The sequence below is a fragment of the Canis lupus genome, chromosome 3 (genome assembly GCF_011100685.1).
Source record: "Canis lupus familiaris isolate Mischka breed German Shepherd chromosome 3, alternate assembly UU_Cfam_GSD_1.0, whole genome shotgun sequence".
NCBI classification, from domain to species: Eukaryota; Metazoa; Chordata; class Mammalia; order Carnivora; family Canidae; genus Canis; species Canis lupus.
The window spans coordinates 28,290,842-28,317,300 of NC_049224.1; the positions used below are offsets into that span (position 1 = coordinate 28,290,842).

General features: G+C 47.9%; 1 protein-coding gene and 1 non-coding gene across 2 annotated transcripts in view; both read left to right on the forward strand.

The window, feature by feature from the left end:
- Positions 1-282: 282 nt before the first annotated feature.
- LHFPL2 (LHFPL tetraspan subfamily member 2) overlaps positions 283-26,459 on the forward strand; it is a 153,802-nt gene continuing 127,625 nt past the window's right edge. Inside the window, exons 1-2 of the mRNA XM_038532483.1 lie at positions 283-359; positions 15,768-15,842. The gene's annotated coding sequence lies outside the window, so the exon portion shown is untranslated. The remainder of the gene's footprint in view (positions 360-15,767; positions 15,843-26,459) is intronic.
- LOC119871411 lies at positions 13,567-13,670 on the forward strand. The gene has a single exon (XR_005357432.1). It is a non-coding gene; the product is annotated as a U6 spliceosomal RNA (small nuclear RNA).

Genomic DNA, 26,459 nt, shown 5'->3' on the forward strand with positions numbered 1-26,459 from the left:
GCGGCCCCCCGGAGCTGCCCCCGGGCCCCGCCCCCCGGGATCCCCTTTCGCCGCCAGCCCCGGGCCCCGCAGGCCACGCCCCGGCGCCCCGCCCCCCGCCGCGGGACAGCCCGGCCGACCCTCCCCAGCGCCGGCCCCGGAGCGGGACGCGGGCGGCCACCGGGCGGCGGGGCCGGTCCGGGCGGGAGGCTCGGCGGCCGGGCTCTGGCCCCGCCCCGCCCCTCTCCGCCCCCCGCCCGCCGGCCGCCGAGGGCGGCGCTCCCGCCTCGCCGCCTCCCCGCGCGCCCTCCTCCCCGCCTTCCCGAGCGGCCGGCGGCCAGGCGGACCGGGAGCCCCGGGGGCGGCGAGCCCGGAGCCCGGTGAGTCGGGGTGGTGGGGCCGGGAGGGGCACCGGGACCGGGACCGGGACCGGGAGGGGGACCGGGAAGGGGCGGCGGACCCGGACCGGGACTGGGAGGGGGCGGCGGACCCGGACCGGGACCGGGAGGGGGACCGGGACCGGGAGGGGGACCGGGAAGGGGCGGCGGGCCCGGACCGGGACCGGGACCGGGAAGTGGGACCGGGAGGGGGCGGCGGACCGGGACCGGGACGGGGAGGGGGACCAGGACCGGGAGGGGGCGGCGGACCGGGACCGGGACCAGGACCGAGAAGGGGACCAGGAGGGGGCGGCGGACCGGGACCGCGACCAGGACCGAGAAGGGGACCAGGAGCGGGCGGCGGACCGGGACCGGGACCGGGACCGGGACCGCGACCGGGCCGGGCCGGGCGTCGGATGCTGGAGCGGGAGCGGGCGGGCTCCGGGCGGCGGGGCCGCAGCTCGGGGGCCGCCGGGGCCGGGGCCGGGGCCGGGGCCGGGGTCGGGGCCGGGGCCGGGGTCGGGTTCGGGGCACGGCGGCCCCACGCCCCGGTCTGCGCCCCGGGCCGCGGCTCGGGTCCGAGGGCCAGAAGAGCGAAGGGCCGTCCTCCTCCGACCGTTGTCCGGGCCCAGGGCGGCCCCGGGTCGGGCGCGAGCTGCCCCGCGGCACACGGCGAGGCGCGGTCGGGCCCGGGCCGCTTCCTGCGTTTCCCGTCCTCTTTCTCCGGTCGTGGGCGTAGCTCGCAGGTCGGCCTCGGGGACCCGCGCGTGGAAGTAGAACTTGGGTCTGGGACCGCAGAGCAGCCGGCGTGGACGGGAGTGTGCGGAGCGGGAGCGAGGAGGTGTGAGCGCGGCCGGGTCCCCCCTCCCCGCCCCCGCCCCGGGGCCGCTACCTCACGGCGGCGGCGGCGGCGGCCCCAGGCCCTTGGCTCTCGCGGCGGAGCGCCGCCAGGGCTCCGCGAGGGTCAGTGCCGAGGTTTTGGCGCTAACCTTTCCTGGGTGTTTCTGAATTGTTTCCTCCTGGTCTTGAAAAAAAAAAAAAAAGACTTCTTTTCAAGTTTACCAGATAGGGAACACATGGCTAGTGGGAAGAATAAATGAAAGATACAGAAAAGAAATAAAGTCCAAGATTCTCATTTCTTTCTCTCTTTCTCTCTCTTTTCTTTTCTTTTCTTTCTTTCTTTCTTTCTTTCTTTCTTTCTTTCTTTCTTTCTTTCTTTCTTTCTTTCTTTCTTTCTTTCTTTCTTTCTTTCTTTCTTTCTTTCTTTCTTCCTTCCTTTTCTTCCTTCCTTTCCTTCCTTTCCTTCCTTTCTTGAGAGACTCAGAGACCCAGGCAGAGGGAGCAGCAGGCCCCACGCAGGGAGCCCGATGCGGGACTCGATCCCGGGTCCCCCGGGGTCACGACCTGGGCCGAACCGCCAAGCCACCCAGGCGACCCCAAGACTCTCACTTCTTTTTGCTGTCAGACTGTGATAGGTTTGTGATTCATCTATTCAGAAATCTGATGCTAATGAAATATTTGAGGGATTTGAAGTAATATCACTGTTGTGGTATAATATTTTTTTCTAAGTGGTCACAACAGAGGGCACGTAGTGTGTGTGGTTGTGGTTTGCAAAAGGTGCAGCAAACCTTTTATGCCAGGAAAGAAGACATGGTATGTTGCGGGAGATGATGCGGGTGGGGAGGGAGAATCATTTGTCTTTAGAGCAGTCCAATTAGGAAGAATAATTACTCTACAAATGAACATTCTCAAATATAATTTGAAACATGGTCCATGAACCAGTAATTTGTCTTTAGGAGGCAAAAAGGATCTTTGTGGTTGAGAGCAAAGCGATACCTTCTGGAAAAAGTAATGTATACTGCTCATCCACATAGATGGCCTCAAAATTGATGGCACTTGCCTACGAAGACGTGTGGACTGATGAATTAAAGAGAATTCACTGTAGAAACTGGATAGGCCAGAAAAGAAAATTCCGTAGTAGAAGACAGAAAAACAACATATAGAACAGTATGTAGTCCTTTTTAATGAACATTGTGTGCAGCTTCTCAAATTCTTTATTGCAAAGAATTGACCCAGTAGGAGGCCAAAATACTGGAGACTCAAATTGGTGCTGCCACTTACTGTCTGAACTTTGGACAAGTTACTTAAGTCCTCTCAGCCTTGGTTTCTGTGTCTCTAAATTGGTGGCACTAAGAGTTCAAGTCAAAGACTAACTTTAAGATTAACTAGGATTACTTTTGTATAGAGTTTGGGGTGGTGCCTTGTGCTAAGTGCTCAGAAAATGTTAAATGTTGATTGTCAAGTATTTCAAATGCCCTAGAAAAAGCAATGCCATTCAAAGAGCCTGAATGGATACCTGATTTAGAGCGAACTCTGGTTGCTTAGGCAGACGGTGTGTTGAGGCTGTACCCCTGCCTCTGGCAGCCCACAGACAGGAATACTTGATCTTTCAAGAACTTACAAGCTGCAGCTTTTTGGCCTATTCTGGTCAGCCTTCTCTGGGACTCCAGGTCTAGGGAGTACAGGCTCTGTGTGGGTCGGAGGGCAAGAGCACGTGTATGGCCTGAAATTCCAGGCCTCACTGACCCTGTGATGGCAGTTCTTAGGTTTCCAGTCCCATGAAAGTAAAGATCCAAATTTTGTTTGATGAAAAACAACAACAACAACAACAACAACAACAACAATGAAACTTTAGTGGTGGACACAAGGTGTCCTGTCTTTGGAAATCCTAAAAGCAACATTTTACTCAATGCTTATGCTCTTGGCAAAATACAAACAGTAAGTAAATATCTAATCTCTAGAATTTTTTCCCAAAAAGCTACTTTAAAGTATGCTTTGGAGCTAATGATACACTGCCCAGAGTTTTTATTAAGGTTGTATCTAATACAAAGTGAACAAAAGGCATTCTTAGCAACACACTATTTCTTGAGCAGGGGAATTATGCTGTATGTTGTTCTTCCAATTTAGGAGGACTCCCTATTTGCTCATTCATCCATTCTTTTACCCTGTCATTCAGCAAATACCTATGAAGCTTGTACCATGGGTTAGGCTCTGTTCCGGCCTCTGGTAACACAGCAAGAACCAAGAGTAGGCCCCTTCTCTCACAGAGGTAGACAGTTTAGTTGGGGAAGCCACCTCTGTGTGCAAAGCACCTCCATAAACTCGGAGGCTCTTTTTTCGGGGGGGTGGGGTGGGGGCTCTTTTTTTTTATTTAGAAGAGTACTGGGAAAGCAGAGTGCTGGTTGTGCTTCCCTTCCACAAGCCAGCCTGCTCAGAGGGAAGTGACCTGGCTGCAGGTAGTGACAGGGGACAGCCAGTCCTATGGCTTCTCTGTGGGGATATGGGAGAAAAAGGGGGCTCTTTTTCCCATGCTTTGTACAAGTCTGTGTCCAGTTTGAGCAGTGGGTAAGTAGAACCATCAGCCAACGTGCCATGAAAACAAATAGTTTTTTTTTTTCTCTGAGATGAGATTTCTGAGCCTCAGAAAGGCAAAGAAGGAATTAAAGATCAGTTTTGATCATCCGCTTATAAAACCCAGATGTGTCCAGGGAAGAATCTGGTGTGGCACTTGAAACACTCACCAATCCCTCCCTGCGTAAGGCATGACTGAGTGAAAGAGTAAAGAAAAGAGTGTATGCTTGGTTCCTCATGCTCCCTCTAGGTTTTCTTTTTCATTACTTTTAAAATAACATAACATTAATACATGATGGGATAAGAATTGCATGATTGGAGTCCAGGAGGCTTGCCAAGGTGTAAGGTAGTCAGGGCTCTGAGAGTGGTGTGGCCTGGAGGGGAGGTTGTGTAGGATGTCCCTGGGGGTGTGAGCTGAGGAACCTGAACTTCATCTCCAGAACTGGCTGAACAATGGAGAATTTGCAGCAGGGCATTGACTTGCTGCTTCCTTGTATTTTAGAAAGAACTGGGTGGCCGTGAAGTGGGCTGGGTGACAAGGAGACCAGAATGGGTACAAGTGAGTTGGGTGGCTAGGACACGAGTCCAGGAGGGGCTTGGAGAAGAAGGCAAGAGGCCAGGAGAGACTGGTCACACGTCCTCGGTCATCTTTGCATTGTGGGCACTTAGTGAGACGGAGTCTGGGGTGACTGGTCTGGTCATGGCGCCATTCGCTGAGGTAAGCAGCTGCGGGGAACGTCAGTTTGAGGAGATGGTGGGGACTCATGAGCTCAGTTGAATCCCAGACTGAATTGTGAGCCTTCCGGGGAGAGATGCCCAGCAGAAAGCTGGGTACACACGCAGGAAGAGAGGTCCGAAGCTAGAGATGAAAGGTGGAGTGATTTTTATAGTAGTGACAAGTGGTTGCCTGGTTGTTGGAGATTTACTAAAAGTGCTCAGGGTGAGAGTAATTTGTGTCCTTGTAACAGATTTTTTCTCTTTCATCCTTCCAACAGCCCTAATGGGGATAATTAAGCCCCTGACCTTGGCCTTAAATGACCATTTTCTTCCTGGTGTTATTTTACAGACATGGTGAGATCTGTTTCTGTTATTTTGACCAGAAATCATTGAGAGGAATATACTTAGAATGGCTCTGAACATACTTAATAGCTAGGGTGTATGACTGGTGAAATTGATGACACCCCCCCCTCCCCGCCCCACACACACACAGCATACACACAAATCCCAAAATTCATATGTGGAAACCCTAATCCCCAGTGTGGTAGTATTTGGAGGTGTGGCCTCTGGGAGGTGATTAGGTTTGGATGAAGTCATGAGGGTGGAGTCCCCATGATGGGATTAGTGTCCTGAGGAGATGGGAGAGACCAGAGCACAGGAGCTCCCCCTCCACCACAGAGAGAAGGCTGCCATCTACAAACCTGGGAGAGGATTCTCACCAGGAACCACCACTGACAGAGCCTTGATCTTGGACTCCCAGCCTCCAGAACAGCGAGAAATAAATGTTAAGTCACCCAGTCTATGGTATTCTGTTATAGCAACTTGAACTATGTCATACGGCATGTGTTATATTTAAGAAAATGTAAGATGACCTCTACTTGCTGAGAAAGTAAAGTACTTTTGTGTGCATCCATAAAATACTGAATATGGTTAAAGAGGTTTATTATCTGCATGTTTTCTTAGCTAAACCGTAATACCATCAGCTAGGTCAAGAGAAGGACCCAACTTGGACTCTGAGACGTGCCAGATAAGAAAGGAGAACCTCAGTGTATTTTGACTTTTCCTCCTGTGGGTTTGTTCTGATTTGAATTTAATACCATGTTTGTTGATTAAGTGGTGTTTTGGACACTATTTAAAAATATTTTAGTCAAAATTAAGGAAGACTTCCGAGGTGTTTACTTGGATGAATTTTTGAGGTTCCAAAGTAGGACAGTGCAGCCAAACTAGCTTTTAAGCTCTTCCCATGGTTTCTGAAACATTAAGTACTGAATTCTCGAGTCAGTTACGGTATTTGAGTGAAGAATATTGATGGTTTCAGCAGGTCCGTAACACACAGTCTTTAACAGCTCCTGAGGTGACATTAGCAATAAAAGCAGTTATTTCCTTGTGTCTTCTGTGTGTAGAGAATAGCCCATGAGGTGTCACCAGGTGTCCTGGCTTCTGGCAACTTAAGGGTAATACACCTCACAGCCTAGGCTAGTGTATGAGGCGAGGGTGTTACAATAGGGGCCTTTTAAAGCACTCCCTGCATGTGGAGCTGAGGGTATGTCAGGGTGAGCTGAGTGTCTCATGTCCTACAGGTGCACAGACATCGAGGGATCCCTGGATGGCCGGAAGGGAGCTGCACACATGCTTGTGGTCCCCAGGTCTTTATTTCCAATGGCTCCTTACACCCTTTCTCCCAACACTAATTTTCTCCCCTTCCAGAGGTTTCTGTGTGAGGACATGGTGAGGAGATGGCCATCTGTAAGACAGGAAGAAGGGGGCAGCCCGGATGGCTCAGCGGTTTAGCGCCGCCTTTGGCATGGTCCTGGGGTCCCCGGATTGAGTCCCGCATCGGGCTCCCTGCATGGAGCCTGCTTCTCCCTCTGCCTGTGTCTCTGCCTCTCTCTCTGTGTCTTTCATGAATAAATAAATAAAATATTAAAAAAAAAAAGACAGGAAGAAGCCTCCGAATCTGTAGGTGCCTTGAGAACTTGAACTAGGAGAATTAACTTTTGTTTTCATGTCCACAAAGGAGAGGCTTATCCGCCTTCTTTTTTGAAGTCACCATATGGCCCTGGAGGGCTACTGCTGTTAATTTGAATTTCATTCATTTGTGGAATAATTAAAAGTGTGCAAAATAGAGCCCAGTGAATGCTTGTTAAATTGCAGGCCTGCTATTTGATTTGTGCACTGTTAGGCCCCCTACTCCTGCGGATTTAGGGTTAAACCAGTGGGGATTACTGACTATTGTCATTCTGTGTAACCAGCAAGAACACCACCCCTCACCCTTGCCTGCTTAACTGGGGTGCCACTGAAAGGAAAGCTGGTAGCAGTAAACCAACTGGAAGGATGTAGACCAAACTTTCAACTGTTCACATTGGGCTAGTGTGATTACAAGTGACTAGTTATTTTATTTATTTTTCTCTTTTTCAGATTTTCTGTAAATGGCACGTTACTTGTAAAATCAGAGCAAAATAGTTGGTGGGTTTGTGTGCATGCGGGTGCACATCGTTTTGGCCACAACACTGCCCCTCTCCTTGAATCTGTGGTGCATCCATTATAAAGCAGGTTTCTGCTTTAAAAAGAATTGCAATTCCTATTTATTACAAATATAGTTGCTCATAGTGGGAGGCTGGGGATACAACCAGGGTTGGGTGCTGTGACCCACAGCCAGAGTGGGATGGCTTCCTCTGAACTATAGGGATGAACCCACTCCTTACCATATATTCTTTATGTTTTCGTAAACCTTGTTAATGTGATTTGAAAGGTGTTTCGCTTCTATAAGCAGGTAAATATCCTTCTGATAGATAGGAACTCATGAATTAAATCTGGTGAGAACTCAATTAAATAGGTACTACACTGACATGTTAGCTTTCTTTCTTTTTAAAAATTATATCCGTGTTCATTAGAACCCAAACCAGCAGTGAGATTTGAAATATCCCTTTAGCAGCAATCTCTCCTCGTGCCTGGAAAATCAGAGGGGTGCTTTTTCCTCTACTGATTCTATTGTTCAGCATTTTCTTTCTTTCCACACTGAGCTGTGTTGTCAAGGGCACCTGGAGTTCAAGCTTCCTTTCTCCTGGGGCAGGCTGCCGTTGGGCCGAATTTCACATGTTGTTTTCCAGTTTTCAGGCAGCTAGCCAGTTGTTTAAGGATGGTTGTAAGCGTGTGGGCAGTAGCTTCATTTAATGTTTAGGTAAGCAGTGCATGGCACACACTTATTCAGGGTGGTTAACCTCTTAACGTTTTTAAACTTTTTCTTTCTATTGCCCGTAGACACCAAATTTTCCTGAAATTAAAAATAATGGATTGGATAGTCTGGGAACTGCAGACTTACCTGTAAGCAGTCCTTTTGTCTTAATAAATGACTGCCACTTGTGTATTCAGTATAGACTTAAGAAAAACATGGGCCACAACTTTAAAAACAGTCTAAAATGCCATCCAAGTTTTTAAATGGCTGTCTATTCCTAGAAGATGATCGTACAAAGAGAAGTATGTCTAAACAGATACTTATTCTCTGTCATTTGCTCATTTTTATAGTAGCCCTTTCAAGGTTCTTCTGTACTGGGAGCTCATAATTTGCTGACCTAATTACTAATTCTGCATGGGTTTATGCTGTACTATGTGCTGGCTTATGCAGGTGACTGTGGGTCTTTTTGATGTGAATCCTGTTGGTAAATGAGTTTACTTAGGTCGTCTTGTCTGTATATGTGTTTTTTCAGTTTGTGTTGAGGTCTGTAGTTTTTTTTCTCTTAGTAAAGAAAGGGCAGCATCAAAGGGAGCTAAGCTAAGACTCTAACCCGAAGCCTAAAAGGGCTGTTAGTCAGGTAAAGGAGCCACTCTTAATTATAAGAACCCAAATGGTGGTGGTGATGAAAAAGTGGGACAGGTTGTGTATTCACCTGTGCGGCCAGGTGGCCAGGGGACTGTTTGGGATCATCTGAACAGCTTTGCTGTGGAGGGGCCATTGCTTCCCCTGGCCTGAACCTAGACCCGTGGACCATAAGAGTATGTTAGCGTTCTTGGCAGCTACTTTAGCCAATACAACTGGCGTGTTTTAAAAACATTTTAAAACGAGAAGTGCCATCAGGTTAGATTTCCTCTTGCTTACGGGTGTGTGTGAGATTGTTACAGTCTTAACCGTGGGACTTCCCGTTGCAGATAATTTTGAATTCTAACGTGGTCATCGGTCATGTCAGCCACCCTGGGCTGTGTGTTGTGTTCCTCGATACATTCTGCTCATCAGTCATTGAAGTTCTCAAGAGTTCTTTTGCTGGTGCCGCTCTGTTGAGCCTCCCCCTGTCATTTTTCTGGGTCCTCTTAGTAACCAGGGGTGTGTCAGCCTTTGTAGGCGGCCAAAGGGTAGAGGGTTGGAGTCTGTGCCAGTGTACAGAGGAAGCTAATCATACTCGTGACCTTGCCCTCATTAACAATGTGTTGGAATCAAGAGAGCCAGCATTCCATGGTATTGTTTGACTTTGGATCGTCTCTATTGATTTATGGTCATGGGGTCCGTATTTCAGCCTTCTAAGGAATGTAAGAGCCAGAGGAGAATGTAAGAGATTATCAGTATTTATTGACTCTAACTCCCTAAAAAGTTGGGCTTTGGATCATCAGCTAGTTGTTGTACCCTGTGCATGGTGATTTGGCGCCAAGACAAACCAAGACTGAAAAACTTGAGGGAAGAAGGCCTTTGAGGGTCTCGAGCTTAAGTGGGTAGGCTGATGACCTGGGGGTAAAATCTCACATCAACATACTCAAACTTCAGTGTGCACAAGAATTACCTGAATCTTGTTACAATGCAGATTCTGCTTCAGCAGGCTCAGGTGGGGCCAGGGACTCCATGTTTCTAGCAGGCTTCCTGCCACACTGATGCTGGCGGTTCTGTTGCAGACACTCTGAGTAGCCAGGCCTCACATGCAGCTGGGCTACGAATAAGACTATGAACTAGTCAGCTGGAGGCTGGAACTTGTAAAGTGTGATAACCAGGAGGCACCTCTGGGGTCTGACTTTGAATTGGTTGCCTGCTACTTAGGGCTGGTCTCTATTGGCATGAGACTGAGGGCCGGTAATGGCCCCCAGAATAGCTGTGTAGTGTTTCCCTTTAGTCCTTAGAACAAGAGTGTTCTGGAGGGTCTCTGAGGTGGGATATGATTGACCTAAAGGGTAGGTTTTGTTTTTGTAAGTTTTAGTTAAGTTGATTACCTCATTACATGTTGACTATATTCCATAATTTTATTCTATGTATTTATTTTTTAAAGATTTATCTGAGAGAGAGTAGGAGAGAGAGAGAGACAGAGATAGAAAAAGTGCATGTGTGTGCACACACACACTGGGAAAGGGAGGGAGGGAGAGAATCTTCAAGCAGACTCCCCACTGAATGTGGAGCCTGCTGTGGGATGAGATCACAACCTGAGCGGAAACCCAAGAGTTTGCCGCATAACCTACTGAGCCACTCAGGTGCCTCTATATTTTATAATTTTAACTAGATAAAGAAGGCTCTTTCTCTAATTGAACCTGCATTTTCCCATATTCTTTGTAACTTTGCAGTTAACGTAATTACAAAGTTTTTTTTAAAAGTTACGTATTTTGGGGGGTATCATTTATGAAACTTGATACCCTACTGGGCTCGCTGACTATAAATAAGTGTATGTATGTATGTATGTTCATAGACCTCTCCCCTGAGGTTTTTGACTTTGTAAGACTGGAGTGGGTCCTGGGGATCTGTATTTTTTAAACAAAGCTTCTAGGTAGTTCTTATGGTCAGGCAGGTTCTAGAAACACCAATGTAGAGAAACATTGATTTAGAAACCCATCTGTCTGAGCCTGTGATGTTGACCATGTCTGAGGGACACCATTACGTGTTCTTTTCTTAGTCTCTTGGGTACTTGGTTGTGAAGAGCTGTCTTCTGTCCCTGTGGAATCAGTTTAGTTTTTATCTTGACACGTGCTTTTATTCTTACAGAGAGTCCCTTACCTTAGATGGGACCAAATCAGAGAGTCCTTTTTCAACAGTGTAAGACGTCAGTTCTATGAAGCTGTTATTTTTAGGAAGGTTTTATAGACACTGACTATGAAGTGCTTTCGGGCATTCTTGGAAATACTAGGCTATAAGCTTTGGACCTCTGTGGAGAAGTCTAAGGAATGTCCTGCAGCTGACTTTTCCCACACCCTCTCCTACTTTGGGTTAGACAGACAGCTGGGGATGATGAGTGTCCCATTTTGGAGTAAATGCTGCCTAGAAATGGATAAGGAAGGGGCCCTCATCCTCCACAGCCAGTTTGGTTCTGATCCAAATGAACCGACAGGTTGAGGACTTGGGCTTCCCAAGGATATCATCCTATCCACATTAACCTCCCTTTCTTCAAATCCAGGATACATCTCAGCCCCACCCTGGAGGCCACATCAGTTTATGAAGCAGATGAAGTAGGAAATGGTGTGATGGGACTGGAGGGGTGTAGAAAGGGCTTCTTCCCTGGTGATTCTGACACTCTTACATTCCCATCAAAAACTACATTAGAAGCAGCCCTCATGCCAGAGATCTGTGGTTATTTGAATCTTTATTACTAGTGATTTCCTGACAGGTACACCTGCAGCATCTGTCAGGGACATCCCCGTAGGGATGGTGTTAAAGACGGTCACTGAGATTAAGAAGATTCCTGGTATGTCTTGAATTATGTATGACAGCATCACCCCCCCTCCCCCGCCCCGATCTGCTGAGTGGGAGTAATAAACAGATCTATTAAAAATAGAGTGGGGGATCCCTGGGTGGCGCAGCGGTTTGGCGCCTGCCTTTGGCCCAGGGCGCGATCCTGGAGACCCGGGATCGAATCCCACATCAGGCTCCCGGTGCATGGAGCCTGCTTCTCCCTCTGCCTGTGTCTCTGCCTCTCTCTCTCTCTCTCTCTCTCTCTGTGACTATCATAAATAAATTAAAAAAAAAATAAAAAAAAATAGAGTGGAATTCACTTAACTGTCGTGCCTTAAATTCTGTCATTAGAGAAATTTGGGTGAAATGCTTCTCTTTAAACCTCTTATTCAGTAGGACAGGTAATACATTTCTTATTTACACCTTAACAAGAATAACTTCATCAGATGCTTCTCAAAAGCAATTAGCTCAGATCAGTGGATGAAGAGAGTGGACTCTGACTTTGATGGGGTGAAGTGTGGGCTCTGGACAAGGAGAGCAGTGCCACAGAGGATGGCTAGATGCAGCAGGCACGTAGGGCAGTCACCAGCAGCCAGGGTACCTGGGAGGGCACCAGAAAGAACAGGTCCTTGTTCACTGTGTGTGTGTGCATGCATGCGTGCGTGCACACATGCTGTGTTATAGGGACTCGGATAGCCTTGATCATGTGTGTGGCATGTTTCTATCTCATGAGGCTAGTTCACATATACTTGACCAGTTGTAATGAAAAGCCAGGTAATTTATGTAAGAGAACTAAAATTAAACATTGTGATTATACTTGGGATTGTTTTGTTCTTTTTTAAAAGTCCGTTTAATTTTCAGAGAAAAGCTTGGGAAATTATTCAGGTTCCCAGCCTGCTTATTAACAGGTGAACTTGACCGGTAGGAGAGCCCCTCCTTCCACTACGTAGGAGCTTTTTCCCAGTCCATTCTGAGAAGGGCTTGACTCCTCCGAGACCCCGTGCCACCTAGAAAGTGTGTGTTGTCTCATGCTTTCTCTCTCTTATCTGCAAAGAATAGTTCATAGTTCCTGGCTGAACTCTGAACTTGGACATCCTCTCTCTTACCAAAGCCAGAGCTTGTTTGAGTGTTACAGTGTGTTTTCAGAATAGCATGATGATGAGTTGGGAGATTATATTTGCCCCTGCTGGCTGAATAGGCCTGAAATGATAGACAAGTTACACAGAAGTACATCCCAGGCACCAGAACCCTGGAAAGTTTTATGAAGACTGACCCACACCCTCATTGATGGCCATTTCCTACCCCTGCTGCCCCCAGAGCCCCTGCTGTGTCTTTAGATTGGGCTTAGGGCCCTAATTCTAAGATTCACAAGATGTTCCTTCATGCTCTTGGGCAGAGTCTTGAGATGAAACACACACCAAACCAACCCACTCTATTACAAATAAAATAGCTTTGTCTTCAAGGGGTGCTGGTTTCCTGGTGCCCAAGAAAGGTGGGAACACACAGCCTGTGAGTGTTGGAAAGCACTGAGAACCATCTATCCTGCCTCCCGTGGTGTGACCATGAACTTGTTCAGTGACCTTGGACAAGTCACCTTACTTCTTTGGGCTAGAGAACATGAGGGGAAGAATCTAGGCCTGAAATTATTATTGTAGGGGAGTCTGTCGGTCTGGGTATTCAGTCATTTGTTCAGCACAAGCTTCCTGAGCCCCTCAGGGAGCTGAGAGTCTGGTAGGGGAGATGGCGAACAGTAGTTACCTGGTGTGGGCAGTGAGGGGTGCAGGATGGATTGGCCATGTGGGGCCCACAAGAGGCCATTAGACGGCGTGGGCACCACCTGCACAGAGCAGCGGTGGAGGCCGGGGAGCTGGGCTGTGTGGCCTTCGGGTGCGGTGTAGCGGAGGCTGGGGATTTCTGCAGCATTGCTGTGCCCCTGGACTCCATGGTTTGCTTGACCTGCTGGACATCCTGCAGCTCAGCCACTCTCGCTGTGGCTTTGCCCCAAGAGGGGCCAACTCCGGAAGCTGAGTGAGGTTGGGGCACGCGGTGTATCCCCATGATCTCTGTTAACCCGAATACTGTGTTTATGTTTTGGAGATATGTTTTGGAAAGAAAAGCAAGCACTATAGAAACATAAGACTATAAAAATTTGTCTGCTCTTTAGAGAAATAGACTTTTATTGGGAGGAAGGGTAATTTTTTTCTTTCTTAGAGAAGATAGATATTCAGAGAGAGAGGGAGCTGAATCGAGCTTTTCTCAACCTCGAATTACTTGATGGCTCCTGGGCGTTGGTATCTCTGTAACCACAGAGGGTGCTCCACACTCCAGAAAGAAACCTGACCCTTGCATGCAACCACATAGAGCTTTCTGGATGGCCTGTTTCTTTTCTGGAGTGGTCAGATTCTATATCTAGGTGGGAGGAGAAGCATTTTATGAAAGGAGAAGTGTGTGCTCACTTCGGCAGCACGTATACTAAGGGTGGAATGATACAGAGATGAGCGTGGCCCCTGCACAAGGACGGCAGACAAATCTGGGAAGCATTCCGTATTTAAAAATCAATGAATGAGAGGCGCCTGGCTGGCTCAGTTGAAAGAGCACGCAGCTCTTGATCTCGGGGTTGTGAGTTTGAGTCCCACGTTGGGTACAGAGATTACTTTTAAAACCTTAAAAAAAAATAAATAGAAACCTTTAAAAAAAATAAAAATGAATGAATGAATGAGTAAATAAGTGAGAGAAGTGTGTGTCCACTTTACTGACACTGGAGTTCCCTTTGCCTGCCCTAAAGCAAATGCAGTCTGCAGAAGGGGATGTGGCATTTCTTGGGGAAATGAAATCCTCCCACAGCGGTGGGCCCTGGCCTCTCTACCCATCAGTCTGCAGGGCTAGGAGAGGTTCCAAGCACCGACAAAGTTATGTATTTTCTTGTAAACAAAAATGAACATTGTAAGTAATAGACCAGGCCAGCCCTATGCTCTCCCCAACCCCTGTCCTGATACCGCACCCATTTAGTGCTTACTGCCTTTAGGGAGCATCTGAATCACCTGGAGGGGGCAGCCCTAGTGGCTCGGTGGTAGCGCCGCCTTCAGCCCAGGGTGTGGTCCTGGAGACCCGGGATCGAGTCCTGCTCGGGCTCCCAGCATGTAGCCTGTTTCTCCCTCTGCCTGTGTCTTTGCCCCCCCCCCCCCCCCGATGAATAAATAAATAAAAAGTCTTTAAAAAAATAAAAATGAATCACCTGGAGGGCTCCTATCTATCTATCTATCTATCTATCTATCTATCTATCTATCTATCTAATCTATCTTAGAGATACTGTTTATTTATTTGAGAGAGAGAGCATGAGCAGGGAGGAGAGGGAAAAGCAGGCTCCCCACTGAGCAGGGGGCCCAACATGGGGTTCAGTCCCAGGACCCTGGAATCATGACCTGAGCAGAGGCAGAAGCTTAATTGACTAAACCTCCCACACACACCCCTGGAGGGCTTTTAATAACACACACTGCTGGGCCCCACCTCCAGAGATTGAGTTGCTAGGTCTGGGATGGGCTGAGAATTTGCATTTCTAACACATTCCCAGTTGATGCTTCTGCTGCTGGTCTGGGGACCACACTCTGAGAACCACTGTGACACCAGGCACTCGTGGACTTCCTGGAGGGTGTGTTGGGGCAGGACACTCCCCATGGGGTGTCTGCCTGTGGGGAATTGCCCCAGGCCAGAGGAGATAGTAATTCAGAAGTAGTGGTTCCCTGGAATGCCAGAGGGGCCCCTCTCTCTCTCTCTCTCTCTCTCTTTCTCTCTCTCTCGGTCCTCCCTACACAGACCAACTATGGCATTCGGGGTAGCTGAGTTGGACTCTCATTGCCTCCCTCTGGCACCTTCTTGTCTGTGGTGTTCCTGGACCATGTTACTTTCCTGTGTAAGACCCTTCATAGATTCGCCTTGGCCTTATTCTCCTAGAATGGCTGCATGGCCTTTTGTGATTCCCTCCTGTTACAGCTATATGTCTTGCTAGTCTTCCTCTTGGCCCCGAAATACTCCAGTGGTCATTGACCCCTTTCTTTGGCGAACTCACTATATTCTTCTTGCTTCCAGGGCATCTCATTTTGTGGGTGCTTCTACCTGGCAGGCTGTTTGCTTGTCCTCTTAGTCTGGACAACTCCTGCTTGGCAGACCTCAGCATAGCCATCACCGGCTCTGGCGAGCTTCCTTTGACCCCACTGGGACCAGCTAGGGCTTCTGTAAAGGCTTCACATCACCTTGTATTTTTCTCTCTTCAGCTCCTATCAGCTGCATCAGGCTCCTGATGACTGCCTGTTTATTTCTCTGTCTCTCTGGATTATAAGCTCCGAGGGGCGGTGAACCCATCACATATTCATTCATATGACTCTAGGCATGGCATGGTTGTTCTGTGAGATGGGTGCTGCAAGGGAGGAAACCAAGGCACAGGTAGGCTGCGTACCTGGCTTTCAGTTACCCTGTCACTGAGTTCCAACACTGGGGTTTTAACCCAAGTCTCTGTGACCCACCCTCCCCCAGCCAGGCTTTCTGCTTGGAGACTGAAGAGCCCTGGGCAAGGTCTGCAGGTCTGCCCTGGAAACATTAAAAGACTGCTTGTTCCAAATTAACAAAAATGGCCCTTTCCTGTTGTTTTTCAGGTAAGCTGGGAAGCAAACTCTTGAATTTACGGCTGGATTGTGGTTTTTGCTCCTTGTGAAAGGGCGCTCATACAGGTAAGGACCAGCTCATGCTCAGGTGGGTTGTAGGAAAACTCTAGCCATCATGATGCACTCTCATGACCACCCAAAGTTCTCATTCATTCCAAGGAAATCTGTATATGTAGGGAGACATTACCTGTAAGGTATGAAGTTGAGACTTAATGGGGTGAAGATGTGTACTTGACTGGCTTTCTCCTGGTCGTTTGTTGCTGGCCTTCTCACTACCAAATTCTTTTCTTTGAGACGGGCTCCCTTCTCCCATCCATGTGAGTTGGTCCTTTGGAATTCTTTTCAGAATTTTAGTTTTCATTTGTTATTGTCAGACTGCTTCAGCGAGAGGCTTTGTGGAGCATAGTCTTTCCCCCAGCTTTACAGCAGAACCCATCACTGCTTTTCGGCTCATGCGGCCGCTCGCTTGCTAGGTGAGCTTTACTTCTGCGTTCGCACACAACTTTTTCCTCTAGGCTGTGAGCTCCTTTGCTGCCATCTCCCACCACCTAGCATGTTTCCTGGCATGGAAGAGATTTTCAACAAATGAATAAATATGTCTAATGAAAAAGAAAAAAACCAAACCCTTGTAAGCTCAGCTATGGCTTGGCCACAAAAAACAATCATAATGTATTTCTAAACCAGTGAAGTGATTCATAGAATGCCTTTTTGGATCAGCTCTATGCCTTTTTGCTCATATTGCCATGCATAATTGAGAATTTACCATAATATATTAAGTCAATAGGAATTTAGACTCCTCCCCCTGATGAAAAGGGTAAGTTACACATTTTCGTGTCATTGTGTGGAGTAATAAGCGGGTTATGGAGCACTAGTGTACTAAACCACAGCCTGTGGCCACGAGCAGCCAGCCCTCTTGGCCACCCTGGGAGAGACCATTGTCAACCAGACCCCGGGTGCCCTGGTCAGCCCTGGGATTGAACATGTGTCTAAATGTATAGGCAGCAAAGGAATAAGCAGTAGACTTTCCCAATTTACAACTGAGGAAATAAAAACATTTCTGAGTGGTTTGGGCATGTGTTTTAAAACACAGTTGAGGTTTAGCTAATTCTAACAAAAAGCTTTTAAATCAGTGCGCAACCCAGTCTCCCCCAAACTTCTCAGTACAATGGGTTCCTTGAGGTGTGTGCTAACTGGCTCAATGCCATTTTGCTTCATCCTGTGGGTGGGGAGTAGCAACCTCCACGGTGGTGGTTCACTGAATATTGAAACCAGAGTGAGACCTGGGTCTTCACATAGGAGGAGAGTATGGTCTTGAGTCTTTACTTTTGCCTTCCCATCTTGCTGCTACATTAACGCTACTTATCGTTCAGCCTTTCCAGCTGCTTTGGTTAGGAATTTAGTGAAAGACAAAGCAGTACAAGAAATTTGACTCTCAGCTGACCCTATTCGTGTTCTTAAAATTTCCTAGGGCTGGGGAAGAGTGAGGACTTCAGCTTTGCCCAGGAATTTCCAGTCTCCGTAGAAGCCAGTTTGTCTCTTACACTTGAAAAATAAATTGAGGAAATTAATTGCGACTTAAAAGCCCAGATGTTAAAATTGGAGTGAGTTTTAGTTTTTTAGTAGCTTTGGGAATTTGAGGTATTCTTGCCTGTTATGTGTTGCACTATCACTACAGAAGCTGAATGTCAGGTGGTGGCTGTGTGTCTCCTCTTTCCACCGCCAGATCCTTGGGGAGTGCTTACCAGTTGGTAAGAGTTAGCAACTCACGGAGCCTCTAGAAGTTACCTGATTCTCAGAGTGACTCCTCTTTTACAACACGAGCCTACTGTAGTTAGAAAGAGAATGATGTAGGTCAAATCATCAAGGTACTGAGCTGGTCCCCCTCTCTACGGGGCTCTCACAAGGACATATGCATTCAGACACGCTTCACTAGCCTTCTCTAGTTGAATCTTGACTACCCCACTTCATTCTAATTAGCCCAAGAAGTGATATAGTTCCTGAATTTTCTTAGAGTTCTGAACTTTGTGTTTTGGGGGAGGGAGGTTCTTCTTTCATGAAATGTTTACTGTTTCTAAAGATGGGTTTCTGGTGCCTCAGCAGTAGAATTTGTATATCAGGGCCTGTGTGCGTGTGCGTGTATGTTTACTATAGTTGTTTGGAGTGTTGGCCTTGATCCAAAGACACTGTCCAGCATGGGCCCCTTGTATCCAGGGTAGACGTTTGGGAACCATCAGAGCAAAGGCAACCAGCGGACACAGCAACTGTGACTCCAGTATCATTAGCGTGCTGGTCTCTGACTGGCCACGTCCTTCATCGCTGAAATGCCAGGGAACCCAGACTTCAGCTGCTTGCAGATACACACAGTAAATGGTGCCTCTCCCTTCAGGTGTCTTTGATTTTTTGGTCAGGCTTCAGCCTTTATCTTTTTTTCTTCTTAAGAAGAAGTAAAGTCTCCAAAATAGGCTTTCAAGTTTCATTGCCAAGCTGCACCCAGGAATTGACATCTTTGGGAAGAGTTTGCTTTTTTTCCGTGTTTAGGGCACAGCCAATGCATCATTTAGGAGCCACTTTGTACTTTGATCAGGTCGCTTGTCAGCTGTGATTTGTTGGCTGGTTTGTCTTACTCACTATAGGAGCTTGTTGTTGATGTCAAAGGTAACTTACAAGTACTTGTTTCCAGGTAGACTTGCTTGTAAATGGAATATCTTGGACTTTGGCTTTTTTAAACAACTGTTGTTTTGATCATTCTCACGTCCTCTTTCAGTTAAGAAATGGCTGTTGTCAGTTTCTTAGCATCTTTTTACAATTACAGCCCTGAGTTGGAAGGAGGCCTTTGGATAACTAGTCAATAAAAGTAACTTTCCCAAATAGGTAAAAGAGGGTAAAAGAATTTCCTCTTTCATCTCTTTTAATGATGAAGAGTAAATACTCTGCATTTTAAATTTTAAATGGTTGCTTTTCTCTATAAAGCCTTTCTTACACGTGGTTTGTTTCTGAGGCTCCTGGAATCCTGTCCTCTCAGGTCCCTTCTGGGCTTCTGCAGTCGTGCTCTTTCAGGTCCCTTCCTCAAAGCTGGAGGAAGCCCTGCTTGGCTCCCCTTATACCACCGCCATTGATGCTTATCTTTCCTCTCCTTTATTTCCTGACAGCCAAGCTGGGGCTCACCTCCCTGCCTTTCCCTCCCGCCTGCCTGGAGTTGCTGCAGAGTGTCCTTCTCCCCTTTATGGCCACAAACTGAAAAAGAAAACAAATAGCTGGAGCTCCCATTGCAGCGCAGCAGGCTGGGGAAAATAGTCCTCACTCTCCTTGTTCCTAGGTTCAAAGTGCAGTTAGTATTTTATGGGGGTGATCAGCCCTCCCAAGGTGCGAGTTTGAGGGGGCCTGCATCTGAGCCTGGTGGACAATTAACTGTGTTGACCTCTTCTTTTTGCCTTTGCCTTTCTGGCTGAGTTGACATTAATGCTCTGAGCCAGAAGGGGCTGCTGCTCCTTTGAGCGGAGCACCAGGCAGGGGTGGAGAAACATCTGATCTTGTTCAAAGGGGATGTCTCTGAAGCATGAAGATTGAACTGATTGTGACCCCACCCTGGAGGAAGGAGAAGCGCCCTCTGGAGAACAGGCCTGGAGGAAGGAGCTGTCAATTACTAATCCCATTGGCTTGTGGGTCTTCGGGGTCTTAGATCTGTTTAAAGGAGAGAGAATTGGGGTTGAAGGTAATAAAATAGGCCTTAAATTAGAGGAGCAAGGGGTCATTTCATCTAATTTTGTGGTTGTTACTGAGGAATAAAAGGCAGAGGAGATAATTTCATTATCCTCTTTGAGGTCTTTATCATGGTGGGATGGCATTTGGGGATGCAGCGGAGCCTCGAGGGCGCTGGCCTTTCCCCTCCCAGCAGGCCTGCGCTGTGTTTCTGGGCACCAGGGGAGGGCCTGGGGAGGCACAGTCGCCATTCTGGGCACCAGGGCCGGGAGCACAGGTTCTCCGGCTCTCTGAGTTAGGGACTTCACAACAGTAGATCCCAACAGGTGTGTGTCCCAACATGGTGGAGCTCTGCCAATCGCTCAGGAACGTGGCATTCACCCTGAAAATAAAGGAACCACCAGGCAAGAGAGAGCCTTTAGAATCAGGATCACGTGCTTTAGTTCTGGGGCAGGCTTGCCAGTCACCTGTTGACACGTTTATTTATTTGGAGCATGATGGTCGTCACATGCCTGGCAGCGGAGTAGCGTTCAGGTGTCACATCTTACCGGGGGGATCGGCAGAAAGGTGAGAGCTGTGCTGCTCTTTGCTTGGCGCTGTCCTGTCCCCGGTGTGTGTTCATGTCAGCCACATCCCAAAGCCCTGCTCGGGAGGCATGTCCTCCTACCCGGGTTTACAGAGAAGAGAGTGAGGTGGGGAGAGGCTCGGGGTCTTATCCTATGTCTCCCAGGAGGGCAGTAGGGGAGCCGGGCTTCCCTCCGGACTTTTAACTTTCAAATTAGGTTCTCTCTGGTCATTATGAAAGAAACCGAGGAAAGAGGAGGAGAATGATGAAGATTCTTCCAAGGGAACCAGAGAAAAGTAGTGGTTAATAGTTCTGTGCACCAGCCACCAGCTGGCACCATTCCCCAAGGCAGCCCGGGGAGTGGGAGCAAAGGGACCAGGGTGGGTAGGGCAAGGCGGGGTGGGGGCTGGGGAGGATGGGAGAGGGGAGCATGGGGAGGCCTATTTGTATGTCTGAAATCGTCAAGACGTGTTGAGTAACTTCTGGAATGCCCGTGAGTGTGATCAGGAAGGACCGTGGCCTCAAGTGTCCACACCCCTGCCGCTTGCTGCTTGGTTTCTGGGGCCCAGCTTTTCCCATGAGCATCTTCATTCACTCTCCTACTATCTCACGGCTGATTGCTTCCTTCTCTCCAGCTTCTCCCCCTCTACCACATACATTTCTGCTTAGTATTTGTGAACTTAGGTCTGAGAAACAGAAAACTTTTCTGAAGATGTGCTAATAAAAACCTTAAGCACTGTTAAGGACATTTAGTCATAGATTCAGTTTGTATAGTTCTTATCAAAATCTATTCCCCCATTGATTCAGGAGCTGATATTTCCCCCTATAAAGTGATAATGGAAACTGGAGGCCTCTCCCTTTCTCGTAGATGTGGTATTCTTGGGAACTCCCAGAAAGCAAAACTCCAGCCAAGTGTTTCCTGAAATGTTAACTGAGGGCAGTTGGGGAAGGGGGGTTCACTTGTTTCCCTAACACTTCTCCCCATTCTTTTCAAGAATCTGTGCCCTGTGGGACTTAGAGGCAGGAGTCCTCTTGCCTTGGCCATGCTGATCCTTTCCTCCATTACCGTGGCTAATCAGAAGTTGGCCGTACTTCAGTGCATCTTAAAAGCTTTTCTCCCTGGCTGTGTCCAGGAAGTTGAAGTGCAGTGTCAGAAATGATGTGAGTTGATGAAGAAGAAATAAACAAACCCAGGCGACATGTGAGGAAGCCTTGGCAGCCCTGCTCCTGTTTTTGTGTAGTTTTGATCTGAAGGAACCAGATTTCCTCTGTGTGGAAGGAGTGGGGCTGTGAGGGTCTCTGTGCCAGAGAGCCTGAGCTGTGCCTGCCAGTGGGCCTTCTGGAGGAGGGCTCCACTCGGTCTAATAAACTCTGGGATGAAAATGAGTCGTTTATGCTTGGCAGAATGGAGATAAGTCACACGTCTGCAGCCTGAGCTATATGTACGTGGAGTAAAAATAGCATCTGCTCAGGGAAGCAGAACATTCCAGAATGCTTCAGTCCCCTCTTGGCACGAAAGCGGGGAGAACAGAATAGGAGAGCTGGAAGGGACTTAAAAGAGCTTGTGCAAGCCCTTTGATTTCAGTTAAAGATGGCGAATGACTTGACCAAAACCTCCTGAGGTCACGGGCCCTTGTCTGTCTTGCCCGTTCATCTTTGTAACTTTGGTCCCTGGCATGTAGCAGGGGCTTAATATGCACTTGTTAGGTGACTGATGATACAGATGAACATAGGACTTCTGACTCCTAGTCCAGTGCTCTCTGAGGTGTCTTTATAGTCTGAAGAAAGTGTGAGAAGAGGTGCCAAGTAGCTTTCATGTAGCTGATTGTAATTACGTGTAGATTAGAAAATCGAGACGCGACAGGATGACCCGGATCACAGAAAGTTGGTGGTGAAGTCGAGGGGAAGACAGGCCTTCTGAGGCCGGGGATGGGTGGGAGGAAGCACAGCGACATTGTTGTGTGCAAGGGGCAGAGCCTGGGCCGTGGAGAGGTGGCGGCCCTCCTCGCAGCCTCCCTGGAGGCATCCAGACAATTGTGGAGCACACAGGCTTGGGGTTGCCCCCCACCCCTGACGGTACCCGCAGTCAGGAGCCCGCCCTCCTGCCGCCCCGGGCCTCGTTTTCGGGGGAAGCCTCGGGCCTTCGAGTGTGCCTGAGGTGCGCGTGTACAAGGCCCGTGGCGTGATGGCAGGACGGGCTCGGGCCGGGCCGCGCCTTGCAGGGACGGAGGAGGACTCCGTTCTCTGTACTGACGGAGGCCGTGAGCCAGCAGACCAGGTCTCTGCCACTGCCCAGCTCATTGCCGCACCGGCTCTGTCTGTCACTGGCCCCGAGCGAGTCACTAGGTCCCAGGAGGGCGCTGTCCCCAGGGGCCCGCGGTGGGAAGCCACGCTGCTGCGTCAGGCCCATAAGGCAAGGCGGTGCTGTTCGCTTCTCCCCTGGTGAACTTTCCAGTTACAAAACAAGATTTACCATTACATGGAATTTTAAAGTTCAGCTACAGGAGGTTGGTTAATTCAAGATTAAAAGTTGCCAAAGAGGGGGTGCCTGGCTGGCTCAGTTGGTAAAGCATTGATCTCGGAGTTATGAATTGGGGAGCCCTCGTGTTAGGGGTAGGGTTTACTTACTTTAAAAAATAAATCCTGAAAGTTGCCAAAGAGAATTTGTAAGGCAATGACTTTTGTTTAAATTCACAAATACTGAGTGAGGACATGTTATTGTTTGGTGCTTGGTGGGTTTTGTCCACCCAGTGAACCTGGTCCATCTACCCATCACCCCATCCTCGATGGAGGTATAAATTGACCTTTAAATTTAAATTGACCTTTGGGCTTCATCATATGGCCTTGATGTCCAGGGGCAAGGGTGCCTCTTCTGGAACCCTTGGCAACTAACCACTTTCATGTGGAATTTTCTGTGTCACGTCAGGGAATGAGAACACTATTCTTTCTGGAAGTTCTTCCTCCCTGATGGCCCTTTCACTGGTTTATCTGACTTCTGCTGATACTGATCTCGTACGATGTGTCCTTGCATCTTTCTAGGAAGTATGTGGCAGACATTCCATCTTCTGGTGGGTTATGAGACAAGCTGTAGTCTAACCCTGATTGATGACTACAGAAAGTCAGCTGGGTTAGTGGCTCCTGTTCTGTATTAAAGAACACAGGGCTTATTGATCTAGGGCCGGCAGGCATGCTGCAGACCAAAGGTGGGTCTGACCAGGTCTCCATAGCAGGAAGAAGAATGATTCCATTGGCTAGATTGTTAAAGCTTGAATAAAAAAAGAGCAAGCTAAATCTTGCACAGTGGCATTAATCATTACTTTGGTTTTTGGTGAAAATGAGGCTTTGGGAAGTGATTTTGCGGTAGTGCCCTCACAGTCTGGTGTTTGAACTTTTCATGGGGGCTGTTCTTTGTCACCAGTGGAGTTATTTGTGTCCCTGTCCTGATGTGCATGTGCACTTCCAAAGCATAGTGCTTTGGAAATGAATGGCAAATGTTTAAATTGAACTGAAAATATTCTGTGTGCAAAACCATGCAAATTAGAAACAAATTCAGTTTTTAACACTATATATATAAGTCGACAAAAGCAGCTTATTTGGAATATCTAGTTTCCTGAAATCATTTACATGTGGGGAATACCTGATTAGTCTCTTCAGGATTCTAATATGTACAAGCAAACGTGAGGTGGGAATGCCTGACTCCCCAGCTGTGAGCTCTGCACATTTATGAAGGGTAATTTAGAAAACAGACCTTTTAGTGGAAAAGTGGTGCAGCATTGCCTATTCATGAAGGCATGCTTTTTATTTCTTTCTTTATTTTATTGCAGGTGGCATAGTTTAATTTCAGTAGTTCTCTTTATCTTTTTTTAAAGCAGTCTATGGGGTCTGTAGCCAAGAGGCAGAAAAAAAGTTAATGGAGGTTTAGATAGTAGTGTTCACATTGACAAAATTAAATGTTCAAATGTGATGGAATTGTGGATTCATAGCATTCTAACTAGCTTACAAGTTTAATGTTAATCAGTTAAAAGAGGAGTTCATATTCATGATTTTCTTATTGCACTTATTGTACTTTACACACCCATTATTTACTCCCAAATCAGGTATAAATCATATAAGTATAGTTTTATAGAGTAGGAGTGTAAGAATCAAAGTCTGTGGTTATTTTGCTGATATCTTGCTCTTGTTTTTATAATTCAGAGAACTTTAAAATTCAGAAAAGTCTTTAACGTGTTCATCTTTTCTTCCACTTATTCCTTCCATGTTTTTTCTAGTTGATCACTTTCCCTGCTGTGCTCTTTCCCAGGAACCAGGATTCAATCCCTGATCTCCACCCTAGTTTAATCAACCTCTGTTTCTAACACCTGAACCCTAAGGTCTTCATGAGAAGACTGAGTTTTTCCTCCAGTCTGGCCGGGTTGCAAGGATGTCTTGGTCCTTGTCTTCTAGTCCTTGTAACTGGAGCCTGGTTGTACCCGACAAGCAGCCCAGCTCACCTGGAAACTAAGGAGCGTGCATTTTCTAAAGCCTAAAAATGTTAATGATTAAATACACAGCATTGGATTTTGTTAGCTGATTATGCAGTCTGTTTAAGTATTGTACCAGTTACTGAACATTAGAGAGCTATGTATCATATCAGGTTTTTGGGAGAAGAGAATATTTGGGAGACAGCCCTTTCCAGCCCCATTTTACTGCTGGGGCCCTGGCCAAGGCCGGGGCTGGACTGAGTCTGTGTTTGGGGTGGGGGTGGGGGGGTTGTGGTGGGGAAGACCTAGCCTTGTGTCAAGAGGGCTTGGGTTCCAGTCTCTGCTCTCCACACGCAGGCTCTACAACCTTAGGCAAGTTACCAGTCTTTCTAGGGCTCAGCTTCCTTCTCTGTAGAAAGAGGATAGTCATACCCCACTCTGGAACTCTTATGAGAATGAACTGAGATGACGGAGGTAAGGCATTCCGAGTAGGTGGCAAGCATCATTGCTTCTACAATGGGAGCAAGTCTACCTGAGTAATCCAGTAGTTTCTGGACCTTTCTTCAGAATTGTTGCCGTGCTCTGCAGAGGTGCTTGGGGCATGTTTATAACTGATGTTGTTTTGAGGCCTGTCCTGCCTCCTCAACACGGAGGCCGCTGCTTCCGTGTCACAGCCTGCTGTGGATGGAGTTTCCTGGCACTTGGGGCCTGTGTTTACCCTTTGTCTGGGGCAGACGGTTTCTGTACATGGGCATCTCCCAGGGCTTCCTCTGCCTTTAGGATCAAAGGAGTTCTAGAGTCAGTATTTGACATGAGGTCAAATTAATAGCCATTTAGAAATTAAATTAGCCCTGTGGCAGATTGGTTCGAGAGTCCGGGTTGGTTGGGAGAAATGCCTACCAAGGGAGGGCCATGCTCAGTGGCCACCTACTCTGGGACAGCTAAGATTCGACCTCCTGGGGTAAAATGTTAGTGGGAAAGGAGATGCAAAGCCAAAATTGTGTGGCAAGTGTTTATGTTTGTCTTGGGAGAATGGCAACACATCACACACCATTAACGGGCCTGGCCTGCTAATAGTCTGCTGCTGCAGTTTGCACCAGCCCAGCGATGTAATTTATTTCACTGAGGGAATTGTGGTTTTATGTGCCATGTACTGGTGTCATTGAAACCTTGTTTTAAGAGGAAAATAGCAATTAATGTTTGAAATAGGAAGTAGCTTTACAAATTTGTGGTGGAAGAGACCCAATAAAAATGACCATCAGGAGTTTCCGAAGGTGAACATAAGAGTTTATAAATGGAGTTTTCTGTCTGCTAAGTTGACAGCTTTTGATTTGTAAGGATAAAGCTGTGCCACAAACAGAGCAGGGCATGTGGGAGAGCATGACGGCGGGAGGAGAGCGACGCCTCAGGAGTGCAGGCAGGTGTCTGTGTGGTGGAGGGGCAGGGAGCAGGGCCACGGCGTGTTTGGCCATTTGGGCCGCATCTGTGTCACTGCTGCCATTGTCCTGCTGTGAGATGACAGATGTAAAGGACGCCCCCACCCCACACTGCACAGGTGCCAGCACGGAAAGGGGGGCTGTTAGTCCCTAACGGGCTTGCTGATACCCGTGCGTAAACATTCCTGCTTATTAAGAAACAAAAGAGCAGAGCATATGGGGGCCACCGAGTACTGAATCCCTAACATTTGTTTCTTGTTTGTCTTCGGTATTACCTGAGTGACTGGGCCATCTAAATTAAAAGTGACTTTTAAAAATTAAGTTAAAGAATAGTTTCCTGAGAATTAGGATTTTCAGACTCGGGAGAACAACACTTTTTAAAATTGAGGTATTCAGGGTGCCCAGGTGGCTCAAGCATCTGCCTTCGGCTCAGGTCATGATCCCCAGGGTCCTGGGATCAAGTCCCACGTGGGGCTCCCTGCTCCGAGGCCAGGAGTCTGTTGCTCCCTCTCCCCCCCGCCCC